This window comes from Salvelinus sp. IW2-2015, linkage group LG17 (assembly GCF_002910315.2).
Source record: "Salvelinus sp. IW2-2015 linkage group LG17, ASM291031v2, whole genome shotgun sequence".
Lineage (NCBI taxonomy): Eukaryota > Metazoa > Chordata > Actinopteri > Salmoniformes > Salmonidae > Salvelinus > Salvelinus sp. IW2-2015.
The window spans coordinates 3382518-3396041 of record NC_036857.1 but is presented as its reverse complement, the minus strand read 5'-3'; the positions used below and the strand labels follow the sequence as shown (position 1 = coordinate 3396041).

Genomic DNA, 13524 nt, shown 5'->3' with positions numbered 1-13524 from the left:
TAAACACTTCTACAATAATGTTGATGCTACCATTATTACGGATAATCCTCAATGAATCATGAATAATGATGTGTAAAAAAGTTACAGAGGGTGAAAAATCATACMCCCGAGACATGTTAAGATCCCCTTTTATTGATAATGGTGAGAGTTTAGCATGTATGATCTTTGACCCRCTGTAACTTTCTCACTCATTATTATTCACGATTCATTTAGGATTATCCATAATCATGATAGTATCCATCTTTTAATTACTTTAATTCAAAGAATCTTTAAGGGTGTCAATTTTTGGGCGAAAAAAAACGTGTGACTTGTTAAACAAAATCTATTTCTCTGAGCAATTGTATTGGTATAAAAATAATATAATTTCCCTTTTTTTTTTACCACACAATATAGCTCAGTATTTGAATTATTTATTTTAAACAGTCATTTATGATCTTCTTTATCCAGGGTGTCCATAATTTCAGACCCCACTGTATTTCTGCCATACAGATACATGGATATAGTTTATTTGTATATTATTGAAATTGAGCGTGCCACAAACAGGTAGGCAATGTTGAAACATAACCGTTTAATAACAGAGAAAAGCCATGAAACTGTCTCCTTCATCTCACTTCACTGGCTTTACTCGATCATCAGGTCATAATGAAGTGCTTCAGAAGAACGTGTTTATTGTCTTCTCCATGAGCACAGAATCATTGTATAGTACAGTGGGTTTAATTCTTGAACCTGACGTTGCAGTTTGTTGGCAGTCAAGCCTCTGCCATCACATGAACGTTTGAGCGATTCTTTGAAGTGTTCACTGCACATAGCAACCCTTATAATGCATTTCACCACCTCTTGTCCTTGATTAAGATTGTAACAGGAGAGATTACAACTACGGTATGTGATTTCCTGCTTGTAATTCTCACACTCCGTTGTTGAAAGTGTATTGGACTGCCAACGTGCTGAAACACAGATATGTTGGGAGTTGCCCGGATGTCTTTGTCAGAGCCACGATGTGTGAGGTAACGTGGTAGCCATGCCAAGGCAAGGTGGGGGTACTGCTATGGTAACTCTTACATGTTTTGCTCTAAGTTTATTCCTGAATAGAACCCGTGACTTAGGAGCAGCTGCCATGAAAAGGTTACAGCCTCTTCTTTTATGGCACTTTGGAAATAGCCATGCCGCTGACTCACGATGTTCTCCTCTTTTTTTAAATATAACAAATATAACATTCTTCGTTGCTGTGAGTGGCACTGCCAATACATACCCCCCCCCCATCGTGATGGTTCACAAGTTTAGCCAGAGAGAATGGTTTGTTGTTAACCTCCTAAGCGGACAGTCTTCAGAGATGACAGATGGACTTTTAGAGTTCCTCCGTTGACACGAAAGGTATATAGCTGCCATCTAAGTATATTTTATGATATTTGAAATCTGCACACTGCAGAGGTAAGGTAAACTATTTGCTGTAAACTGGTTGATTGTGAAGGGATAAAGATAATTGCCAGTTTACGTTTCCTGATGAGGAATGTCTAGTGTCCTCTGGAGAAAGAGAAGGGGCCTGAAGCAGCTTTGTTAGTGTGTTACAGTTAGAAGATCTGTCTTTCTAGTTAAAACAGGGACACAAAACTACGGACAATAACATCAGAGACCCTATAAAAAGCAGTAGGTGCTATCCAGAATCCTTGGGATGTCACAACCCTGGTTTCATGTCCATGCCCTGGCTCAACCCTAGCCGTAGCCCTAACCCCTAGCCTTATTTCCAATCCAAATCTATTGGGGAAATCTTGAGGAAACCTGTCTGCAACTCAGGATGCCTTTTAGTACCAATTTACCAGATTTTAGTACTAGTTTCACTGATTGTGTTATAATCTTGAGGAAACCTGTCTGCAACTCAGGATGCCTTTTAGTACCAATTTACCAGATTTTAGTACTAGTTTCACTGATTGTGGTATGATGAAGAGTTTACAGATGGCCTCTGCATTCTCAAAGGTTGTACTTGAAACATGAAGGTAGCATATTGATACAATGTCTCTCCCTAGTGGCTAAATGTCCAAACATCAGAGGGATAATTTTGTAATATTCTTCACATTTACATGGACAGTATGGGATGTTATCAGTTATCACTCAGGACAATTTGAATTCTACACAGCAGTTAGAAGTTTGAAATTACTTTGTCGAACAGCATATTTTAAATTATAAATAGGGAGTGTAATTTTATTTAAAATAATATTCATAATAGTATACGTATATCATTTGATTTCAGATAGACTAGGCACAATAATTAATTAAATGATTTGTTTATATTTTCGTTCCCAAAGCATGACTATGTCCTTTGTGTAAATGCATCTTCCTCTACTGAGCAGCTACTCTGTCGTGAAAGGCATGCAGACTGTTGTATAGACTGCTCTTCTGCCCGACAGGCTTGTTTGAGTTCTTTGTGCCAGGTGGATTAGATCGATTCACTGGATAACCCTGTGCCCATAGAAGGATAGTACAGGTTGCTGTTGCAGAGACAAAAGCCAGGTTTCATCATGTAAATATAGCTAATGGTCTGCGGTGCTCCCTTCACAGGCTCAGACAACCTGCAAGTAAACTGGTGCACATTGCTTTCTCCCTGATCATTTATTATAATAAAACAAATTGGACAAAGTGCAAACAGTGTTACCTAACTTAATGTGCCACATGCAAAGAAATGTACTGGATACGGTATGTTCAACTGAGTAGTTCCTCTTGGCAGTAAGCTGCTAGCACATGGCTTGTTCTTGTGAAGTGGATGCAACTGTGAGAGGCAGTTTCCATCCTTGCTCTCTTTCACTGTTTTTTTTCTGCTCTATCCTTTTTAAAAAGTCAGCTTTTGTGTGGATAGTGTGGGTGGGGTGGACAAGGATGCTTCAGAAAAAGAAGTTTGATTTTCAATGAAAGCTCATAGAGGCTAGGGAGAGTGGTGACATCTGTATGGAGAGAAGAACTGTGACGACCGTTGACAGAATAATTATCCACCACCACAATCAACAGGTAAACAGCACCATATTATTATTTAGAACCAAACAACACTTTCCAGAAACATTACAGTTTCTTTGAATCGTAATTTCTTATTTATGAGAGCTAGGATTAGGTTAGATTTTACCAAGTCATCCTGCCATGCTATTTGGGGCTAATATAATAGCCTTCGAACACTATCAAAATATTTATTCAAAATTCACCTGAAGGGAAGTTAAATTCTGCATTTTAACATTTTGGCTCCACTGTTGGAAAATGTAATAGTGAATCCCTTGTACAGACATATTTGGCATGGACATGTGACTGAGTTGACTGTACAGCTGTCAGAGACCTGCACAGCAGTATAAAGAGTGACTCTGATTACTTCCAGAATTAYCTCATGAATACTATAATGACAGATACTGGACATTTCAGTTGAACACCTTTTTAAAAGGATTTGGCTGGTTAGACAGTTCAAAACACTTTAGAATATAAAATATGTGCTACTCTCAACATAATAGTAAAGATTTACATTTGTGTTTATTCTAGAGGTTGTGGTTATTGTGATGGACAGTTGTGTGCATTGTTCAGTGACATAGCCAGGTTATGTTTAGCCAAACAACTTACCAGTGTAATTGGGTTGGTTGAATAACCTTATTGCTTTTCATTTGAATGGTGAATTAATGATTTCTGGTCAGATAAAGGCATCATATTTTTCCTCTTTTCCCATTGTACAAAGCCTATTGAAAATGGCTCTGGTGAAGGAATTCAGGAAGAAAGAACAGGACATCACAACAGTGTCTGATCTGAGAGAAGCTGGGAGTGTGACTGTCTTATAGTTGAGCAGATCTATGCTTCTTTACACTGCACTTTACTACAAATGTATGTTGCCATACAATTCTGTGAGAGACATTACCTTGATGCCTTGATGTTTACAGCTATCATGGCACATTCTTCCTATATTAGGTATTGAAACACTTTAGCAGAGGAACCCCCGAAACGTCAGACGGGATCAGATGATTGAATAATTATTTTCCAAAACAAAGCAATGACAGCCAGAGCCTGTATGAATGGTTACTAATAATATGTGGGGGTGTTTCAGGGGATCCATTTCTGAGGTGCGGGTGGCTCAGCACTGCCGTACCCTGAGACTTGTAGTTGTCAAGTGTATCCGCAAGAGGGTGCTAAAGGGAAAAGAGGGCATGTTGGAGAATGAGATTGCAGCGCTCCGTAGGTTAGTGTCATGTTTAACGAATACGAAACACTTTTTTATACCAGAATCAACCATCCCAACATGGTGGCAATGGAGGAGACCTTTGAGACATCGTCAAAACTTTCTCTTATGACTCTGAGTGGTGGAATCTGACTTTAGATGCCCAGTAATTATATAATCTAATATTGATTGTTCATCCCATCTCTTATATTTCACATTGCAATAGAAGGCTTGTCCCCGCACCAAGAAAACATTTGAGTCAAATAATAAATGAGCTACGGTGTTCACCCCGAAATGAAAAGCTTGTCACAATATTGTTTACAGGAGGCAAATTTCTGGACCGTATTCTGGAGAGGGGGAGCTACACAGAGAGATGCCAGCCCTGTCCTACTGCAGGTTCTGGAAGCAGTCCAATAACTCCACCAGCTGGGTATCGTGCACAGGGACCAGAATGTACAACTGTCCTCTAGCTGTTATAATATCACATGTTACTACGTACGCCTCTTGGAGGGAACGCAACACCCTGCTACATCTCAACTCCCCGTGGAGTGAGAGGTATGTGATCTTAGGTGCGGGGAAGGACAACAGAGGTAGAGAAAAATACCGTTTACAGGGAATTTATTCTTCCTTAAAACGGTAAAGTGGGGAAAAGGTGCTGGACAGAACCAAAGAAAGTACAAATTAAAGAGTCCCCTCTCCTACAGTACGTTACCTGCCTTCCCACTACTTACCTAACTTTTAGCACCACCTGGTGCGCACTAACCAAAATACAGGGGGGTGGTCCGCCCAGGTGTGCATAGATAAATACCTAGTGTGCATAGATAAATACTACGGGTGATGTATGTAACTAATTACCAATACTTTAAGTGAAAAATTTCATTAGCAAAAAACACTAAGTCCTATTGGCATACACATACCTCTGAAGGAGCAGCTACAAAATAATATCGACAAAACTTTTACTGACTGCCACAACAATCAACACAGGACATAAAAAGAAGCTCTCTCTCTGACAAAGGAGCACTGGCTTTTATCAAGCTGTAGAAGGAGTTGGTAATTGAAGAGCCAGCTGTTTCCCCTGATGAGAGTGAGGGGTCAGAGCTCCAATCAGCGATGGGGCTGACCAATCAGCTGCGTGAGGAATCCAGGATGCCATTTCCTGAATACACACATACAAACCCACAACAACACAGAAACTGGGGAACGTAACAACTTTACACAGGGACTTGAATGTACAACTGTCCTCCAGCTGTTATAATATAATTTAACGCATGGACCCGAAGGTGATCTGCTTTATAGTTTGGTAGCAGTGTTAAATAGATAGATAGATAGATAGATAGATAGACAGACAGACAGACAGACAGACAGACAGACAGACAGACAGACAGACAGACAGACAGACAGACAGACAGACAGACAGACAGACAGACAGACAGACAGACAGACAGACAGACAGAGACAGCTTAATTGTCATAATGTAAAGCATTATGGACATTCTATTATTATTATTGTTATTGTTAGTATTATTATTGTTATTATTGTGATCATTATTATTATTATTATAGTTGTTATTATTATTGTTATTATTATTATTATTGTTACTATTATTATTGTTGTTATTATTATTATTATTATAGTTGTTATTATTGTTGTTATTATTATTGTTACTATTATTATTGTGATCATTATTATTATTATTATCATTGTTATTATTATTATTGTTGTTATTATTATTATTATTATTGTTGTTATTATTATTATTGTTATTATTATTATAGTTACTATTATTATTGTGATCATTATTATTAGTATTATTATTATTGTTGTTATTATTATTATTGTTGTTGTTGCTGTTATTATTGTTATCATTATTATTCCTCCCTCTTACTATATCAGACTTCGTCTATAGATTCCAAGATTGTCAGTGACTTTGGCCTGTCCAAGTTGGAAGAGCAGTGTGCTCACCACAGCATGTGGACCCCCTGCTTATGTGGGTGAGGATCCGCAAATACATACATCTCATCTGAACCCTCATCATGTAGAATTAAAGCAGTTTGAACCTCACACATAAACCCTCTCTTTAATTTTGTGTGCAGCCCCATAGCTTCTGCAGCAGAAATCTTATGACAAAGAGGTGGACCTATGGGCTCTGGGGGAGATCACCTACAGTTAAAGTCAAAAGTTTACATACACTTAGGTTGGAGTCATTAAAACTCATTTTTCAACCACTCCACGTATTTCTTGTTAACAAACTATAGTTTTGGCAAGTCAGTTAGGACATCTACTTTGTGCATGACACAAGTACATTTTACAACAATTGTTTACAGACAGATTATTTCACTTATAATTCACTGTATCACAATTCCAGTGGGTCAGAAGTTTACATACACTAAGTTGACTGTGCCTTTAAACAGCTTGGAAAATTCCAGAAAATTATGTCTTGGCTTTAGAAGCTTCTGATAGGCTAATTGACATAATTTGAGTCAATTGGAGGTGTACCTGTGGATGAATTTCAAGGCCTACCTTCAAACTCAGTGCCTCTTTGCTTGACATCATGGGAAAATCAAAAGAAATCAGCCTAGACCTCCACAAGTCTGGTTCATCCTTGGGAGCAATTTCCAAAAGCCTGAAGGTACCACGTTCATCTGTACGAACAATAGTGTGCAAATATAAACACCATGGGACCATGCAGCCGTCATACCACTCAGGAAGGAGACGTGTTCTGTCTCCTAGAGATGAACGTACTTTGGTGCGAAAAGTGCAAATCAATCCCAGAACAACAGCAAAGGACCTTGTGAAGATGCTGGAGGAAACCAGTACAAAGTATCTATATCCACAGTAAAACGAGTCCTATATCGACATAACCTGAAAGGCCGCTCAGCAAGGAAGAAGCCACTTCTCCAAAACCGCCATAAAAAAGCCAGAATACGGTTTGCAACTGCACATGGGGACAAAGATCGTACTTTTTGGAGAAATGTCCCCTGTCTGATGAAGCAAAAATAGAACTGTTTGGCCATAATGACCATCGTTATGTTTGGAGGAAAATGGGGGAGGCTTGCAAGCCGAAGAACACCATCCCAACCGTGAAGCACAGGGGTGGCAGCATCATGTTTTAGGGGTTCTTTGCTGCAGGAGGGACTGGTGCACTTCACAAAATAGATGGCATCATGAGGTAGGAAAATTATGTGGTTATATTGAAGCAACATCCCAAGACATCAATCAGGAAGTTAAAGCTTGGTTGCAAATGGGTCTTCCAAATGGACAATGACCCCACGCATACTTCCAAAGGACAACGAAGTCAAGGTATTGGAGTAGCCATCACAAAGCCCTGACCTCGATCCTATAGAAAATTTGTGGGCAGAACTGAAAAGGTGTGTGCGAGCAAGGAGGCCTACAAACCTGACTCAGTTACACCAGCTCTGTCAGGAGGAATGGGACAAAATTCACCCAACGTATTGTGTGACGCTTGTGGAAGGCTACCCGAATCGTTTGACCCAAGTTAAACAATTTAAAGGCAATGCCAATCAAATACTAATTGAGTATATGTTAACTTCTGACCCACTGGGAATGTGATGAAAGAAATACAAGCTGAAATAAATCATTCTCTCTACTATTATTCTGATATTTCACATTATTAAAATGAAGTGGTGATCCTAACTGACCTAAGACAGGGGAAGTTTTACTAGGATTAAATTGTCAGGAATTGTGAAGAACTGAGTTTAAATGTCTTTGCCTAAGGTGTATGTAAACTTCCGACTTCAACTGTATATACTTTGAGTGTTTAGTAATGGTAAATTCTTCACATTTTACTTAAAGGGATACTTCAGGATTTTGGCAACGAGGCCCTTTATCTACTTCCCCTGTCTCAGATGAACTCATGGATACAATTTGTATGTCTCTGCATCCAGTAGGAAGGAAGTTGCCAATTAGCAAAGAGCAATGACTGGAAGTCTATGGGACTTCTATGTAGACTTCCAGGGTTAGTAGATAAATGGCTTCATTGCCAAAATCCGATCTATCCCTTTAATACAGACAAGTGAACAGTTATGTTGTGTTAAAAGGTTTTATTTGAATGTTCTAGACTCTGTGGCTACCCTCTGTTTTATTACCACAATGACTCACATATGTACATGTTGATCATGAAGGCTGAATATGAGTTTGACTCTAACTCAGGTACAGTATGTAGTTGAAGATACTGAGAGATCCTTTTAGCTAGCCTGTATTAGTTCTTTACATCACATCTCACACGTATTTGACACACAATGTCATCCCTGTCTTGGCAATAATGACTTATTTTTCTTTCAGTGTGCTTTTAATTTTTAATGAAATTAATTTTTAAAAATGTTTCTTTCAGTGTGCTTTTCTTTAGTCTTTAAACATGTATGACCTCCTGAATGCTGCTTCCCTCTCCAAAATGTTCCATTCAGCAATAGATTTCATTCCACGCATGTTGTAGAAAGAACCCGAGATGAGGTACAATTGTGAGCAGGCCTTGAAGCATCCTTGGTGAGTTTAAAAATAGACTAGTAGCTATGTGTGTATTCCACAGGAGGTTGGTGTCACCTTAGTTGGGGAGGAAGGGCTTGTGGTAATGGCCGGAGCGGAATCAGTGGAATGGTATTAAATACTGCATGGCCAGGCATGACTCCAACACCATCATTAACTTTTCAGACGGCACAACAGTGGTAGGCCTGATCACCGACAACGACGAGACAGCCTACAGGGAGGAGGTCAGAGACCTGGCCGGGTGGTGCCAGAATAACAACCTATCCCTCAACGTAACTAAGACTAAGGAGATGATTGTGAACTACAGGAAAAGGAGGCCCGAGCACACCCACATTCTCATCAATGGGGCTGTAGTGGAGCAGGTTGAGCGCTTCAAGTCCCTTGGTGTCCACATCACCAACAAACTAGAATGGTCCAAACAGACCAAGGCAGTCATGAAGAGGGCACGGCAAAGCCTATTCCCCCTCAGGAAACTAAAAAGATTTGGCATGGGTCCTCAGATCTTCAAAAGGTTCTACAGCTGCAACATCGAGAGCATCCTGACTGRTTRCATCACYGCCTGGTAWGGCAASTGCTCGGCCTCCGACCGCAAGGCACTACAGAGGGTAGTGYGTACGGCCCAGTACATCACTGGGGCTAAGCTGCCTGCCATCCAGGACCTCTACACCAGGCGGTGTCAGAGGAAGGCCCTAAAAATTGTCAAAGACCCCAGCCAACCGGTGTCTGTATGTAGCCTCGCTACTTTTATAGCCTCGCTGCTGTATATAGACTGTCTTTTTACTGTTGTTTTATTTCTTTACCTACCTATTGTTCACCTAATACATTTTTTGCACTATTTGTTAGAGCCTGTAAGTAAGCATTTCACTGTAAGGTCTACACCTGTTGTATTCGGCGCACGTGACGAATAACATTTGATTTGATTTGAAATACATCAAACATGGTTTCCATGTGTTTGATGGGATGCCATTCCATTRGCTCTGTTCCAGATGTCATTGTGAGCTGTCCTCCCCTCAGCAGCCTCCAGTGCTGTATTAGATTCTATATCTCCTTTAGTGAGAATGGTCAATACTATAACATCATGTGTTTAGTCTACTTAAGTACAGAATGAAATGTTCTATACAACACAATTAATGGGTGCCCTGATAAATGGGGATATTTTCTATAGCCTATCATAACTAAAACATATCCATGGCAGTTGAGTTTGAAACATTAATTACTTTAATGCAAACAAATTCTTGAAGTTCAAAACATTACATTTTCTTGATGTATCCTGTAAATCCAGGAATTTATTTTGATTGAATATCACCTTATTTCTTTTAGGATTTCAATGAAAAGCATCCTGTAGGTTTATCAGTATAACACATACAGTACACATACAGTACAGTAAACATACAGCATATGACTCCAACGTTCTATAATATTAGTGGTATTGATTGCTTTGTTAATTGGTGCTGGACGTGTTTTTGAGTCAGGATCTCGGGAGGAGCCGCTCTGGATAATAGCATACATGGGTCCGTCAGTGAGCACATTCAGAAGAACTTTGCTAAGAGCAAGTGGAAGGTAAGCTTAGTCCTGCCTGGGTACTGTTTAAAATGTCCAGAACATCACACCATGGCACAATTTCTCCTATAAACCTGGAACCTGGATATGTTTCCTATTGTTTTGGTTATGTGCATCAGCTCTTCTACGTGCAGGAATCCACTTAACTACAAGTCTGCATTGTGTTTTTCAGAGGGCATTCAATGCTCAGTAAGAAGAATGTAGCAGTAGAGGAGGAGGCTAAGATACAGACCAAGGCCACACTGCAAGGTGAGGGACAAATGGCCTGAATATCCCAACATCAACATCCCGCAGCAAACAGACAGCAGTCGCTACAGTAACCTGTGGTTTTTTCTCTTGCTTTACATTTACGTCATTTAGCAGATGCTCTTATCCAGAGCGACTTACAGTAAGTAGTGAGTGCATACATTTTCATACTTTCTTCATACTGGGCCCCCCATGGAAATCAAACCTACAACCCTGGTGTTGCAAGGTGCCATGCTCTACCAACTGAGCTACACTGAGCTAACAAGAGATGCCATTTAATCCATGTCTGGCAGAGAAATTACCTCAGAAGAATCCTGTGCCATTTATGGCATTTCTGCTCTCAAGTGCCTTTGCTGTATGTGATTAATTGCAAATCCAGAGTGATACAGAGTGATACTCTCCTTCGGCCAGCAGAGGGCGGTGTTAATCAAGCTTTTATTTCTGTTGTAAATTATTATTATTATTTAACGGTCTCATCCAAACATTGCTCAGAATCTGGTCTGGCTCCATACAATTTAGCAACCGGACTCATTTGACACATCAAGTGTAATTTTGTTGATAAATAATAACAATATACTAATAGGCCTAGTATCTATTGACCATGCATCGATGTAAACAGGTTTTCTAATTATTTGATGCTAAGTATCTATAGACCGTTGTATTCTTCACTAATAAAAGCGTGTTAGAAAACACAGTTTTTTCCCCCTCAAAGTTTGATATTTGATAATTTTCTAGTTGAGTTTGACACAGTCATTAGAATTCTTGAATKTCTTGGGAACTGGGATGAATAAGAACAAATTACATTGAGTACATCTTCAGAATTGAAAATGACAACCCCAAATGAAAGCAATAAAGTAGTGTAGGGGCAGAATGCATATTGCCTTTGACAGCAGAAACAACCCATGCTTAACCGAAACGAATGAGACAGCTCCTAGAAAGCTCTCCGCTGTATGTGTGTTAGAGAGAGAGGCAGCTATAAATGTCCAAGTGACCTAAGAACCCATAACATCATAAATGTGGGTCAGAATATAGCAGAGTGCCCTTGAACATGGAGTAGTTATTTTTTTCATTAGAACAATGGTTTTAAAGCGTCATACATACCAACCCGTATAACGCTCACTCCTCTCCAGTCTGTCTGGTGTTGCTCATATCAGTGGGCATAAAGCTGTAAAGCAGCTCCTGCCTTTCCATCACCCTATGAAATCCTGCTTAGGAGCAATCATGTGGAAACCTTTTAGTGTGCGCCAAAGCAATTCTATATTAAACAATTTGAAAAGGGTTGCAAAGGGCACTTTACTTCGTTTTGTCAAGATGTTCCAAGGTGCAGAAATTGAGGTAGAACTCTGAATGGGTACCGCTGATGTCTCGCTGACCAATAACAGAGTAACCGTTGTAAAGATAATTTTAAATGTGCACACGCCTCTGTATGAGAGCCATGGCTAATACAGCAGTAAATAGATAACTAATGGAGGAGGTTTTTAATCAACTGACATGGGAATGATGGAGATCATGGATGGCAGGTCCTAGTGTATAGATGGACTCCTAATGGAGTCACAGATAACTCAGGATGGCGACATCCTCTCTGGATACACGCATGGATACATGTTAGCTATTGTAAGTTCCACACTTTAACCAGAACTGTGTTTACAGCAAACTTGGCTCATTTCCATAGTGCAAGCTGTCTCCCATCTGGTGTAACTCATTTTAATTAAGATGGGTAATTACCCGCCAAAAATTCAGAGGCCTTATCATTTAAATTTCCTAATTTACGTTTGTTCTTGACGTATGATGACAATGCCCAGTGCAGCTTGCCTCAGGTAAGCGCTCAAACACCTGTCAGACATCCGTCTCCCCAGCTGGTTCCACCACCCACCCACCCAGCCTCCCCTCTTCTCCTCTCCACACTGCTGCAGCCGACAGCTAGGCAGCCTTCTCAAACATGCAGGCGCTCCCCTTTCGCTCCAACACTTCACTGCCCACCTCTGTGGCCAGATGTTTGGGACATGACAGGAACAGCAGAAGCTTCCATTAATGCTTTTTACCACGTGAAAACAGAACTCTGTCTGTCTGTGTGTAGTTGTCTCAAACATGAGCCAGRGTGGTACCATGATGTTTTTCTACAGAGCTCTTGTCCAGATGGTCTCCTGGGGAGTCGACAGGATCGGTCTGTTTATCAGCCTGGGAATACAGGTACCTTTCCCTGCCACATGGACAGATACTAACATACTAGAGAAATAGATTTAGACAGTTGGGCCAACTTTTAGAATGGACGCCATGTTAGCACCTTTAAGCATTCCATTTGTGCATTCATGACGAAAATTGGAATCTTGTACATAGCATTGTTTAAATTCTGACAATTCTGTGAACTGCTATTGGTCAATATTGCTCATGAGGAACTAACATGACTGCCATGGAGTTCAGTGTAATGTAAATGCACCATAATGCAGAAACCTCAATGTCCTACCTCTCTAAATATATGGGTCTGATACATAACATCCACCCTTATCACAACATGCTGCTGGAGGCAGCTTTTAAAATACACTGACAAAAATATAAACGCAACATGCAACAATTTCAACGATTTTACTGAGTTACAGTTCATATAAGGAAATCAGTCATTTGAAATGAATGAATTAGGCTCTAATCTATGGATTTCACATGAATGGGCAAAGGCGCAGCCATGGGAGGGCCTGGGAGGGCATAGGCCCACTCACTTGGGAGTCAGGTCCAGCCAATCAGAACGAGTTTTTCCCCTCAAAAGGGCTTTTTTACAGACAGAAATACTCCTGGTGACTGGTCTCAGATGAAGAAGCCGGATGTAGAGGTCCTGGGCTGGCGTGGTTACACGTGGTCTGCGGTTGTGAGTCCAGTTGGACGTATTGCCAAATGATCTAAAACGATGTCGGAGGCGGCTTATGGTAGAGAAATGACAACAGCTCTAGTGAACATCCTTGCAGTCAGCATACCAATCCACGCTGCCTCAAAACTTGAGACATTTGTGGCATTGTGTTGTGTGATAAAACTGTACATTTTAGAGTGGC

General features: G+C 40.2%; 1 pseudogene; it reads left to right on the top strand.

Moving 5' to 3' along the window:
* Window positions 1-3710: 3710 nt before the first annotated feature.
* Window positions 3711-10805, top strand: LOC111976842 (calcium/calmodulin-dependent protein kinase type 1-like; annotated as a pseudogene).
* Window positions 10806-13524: the final 2719 nt, after the last annotated feature.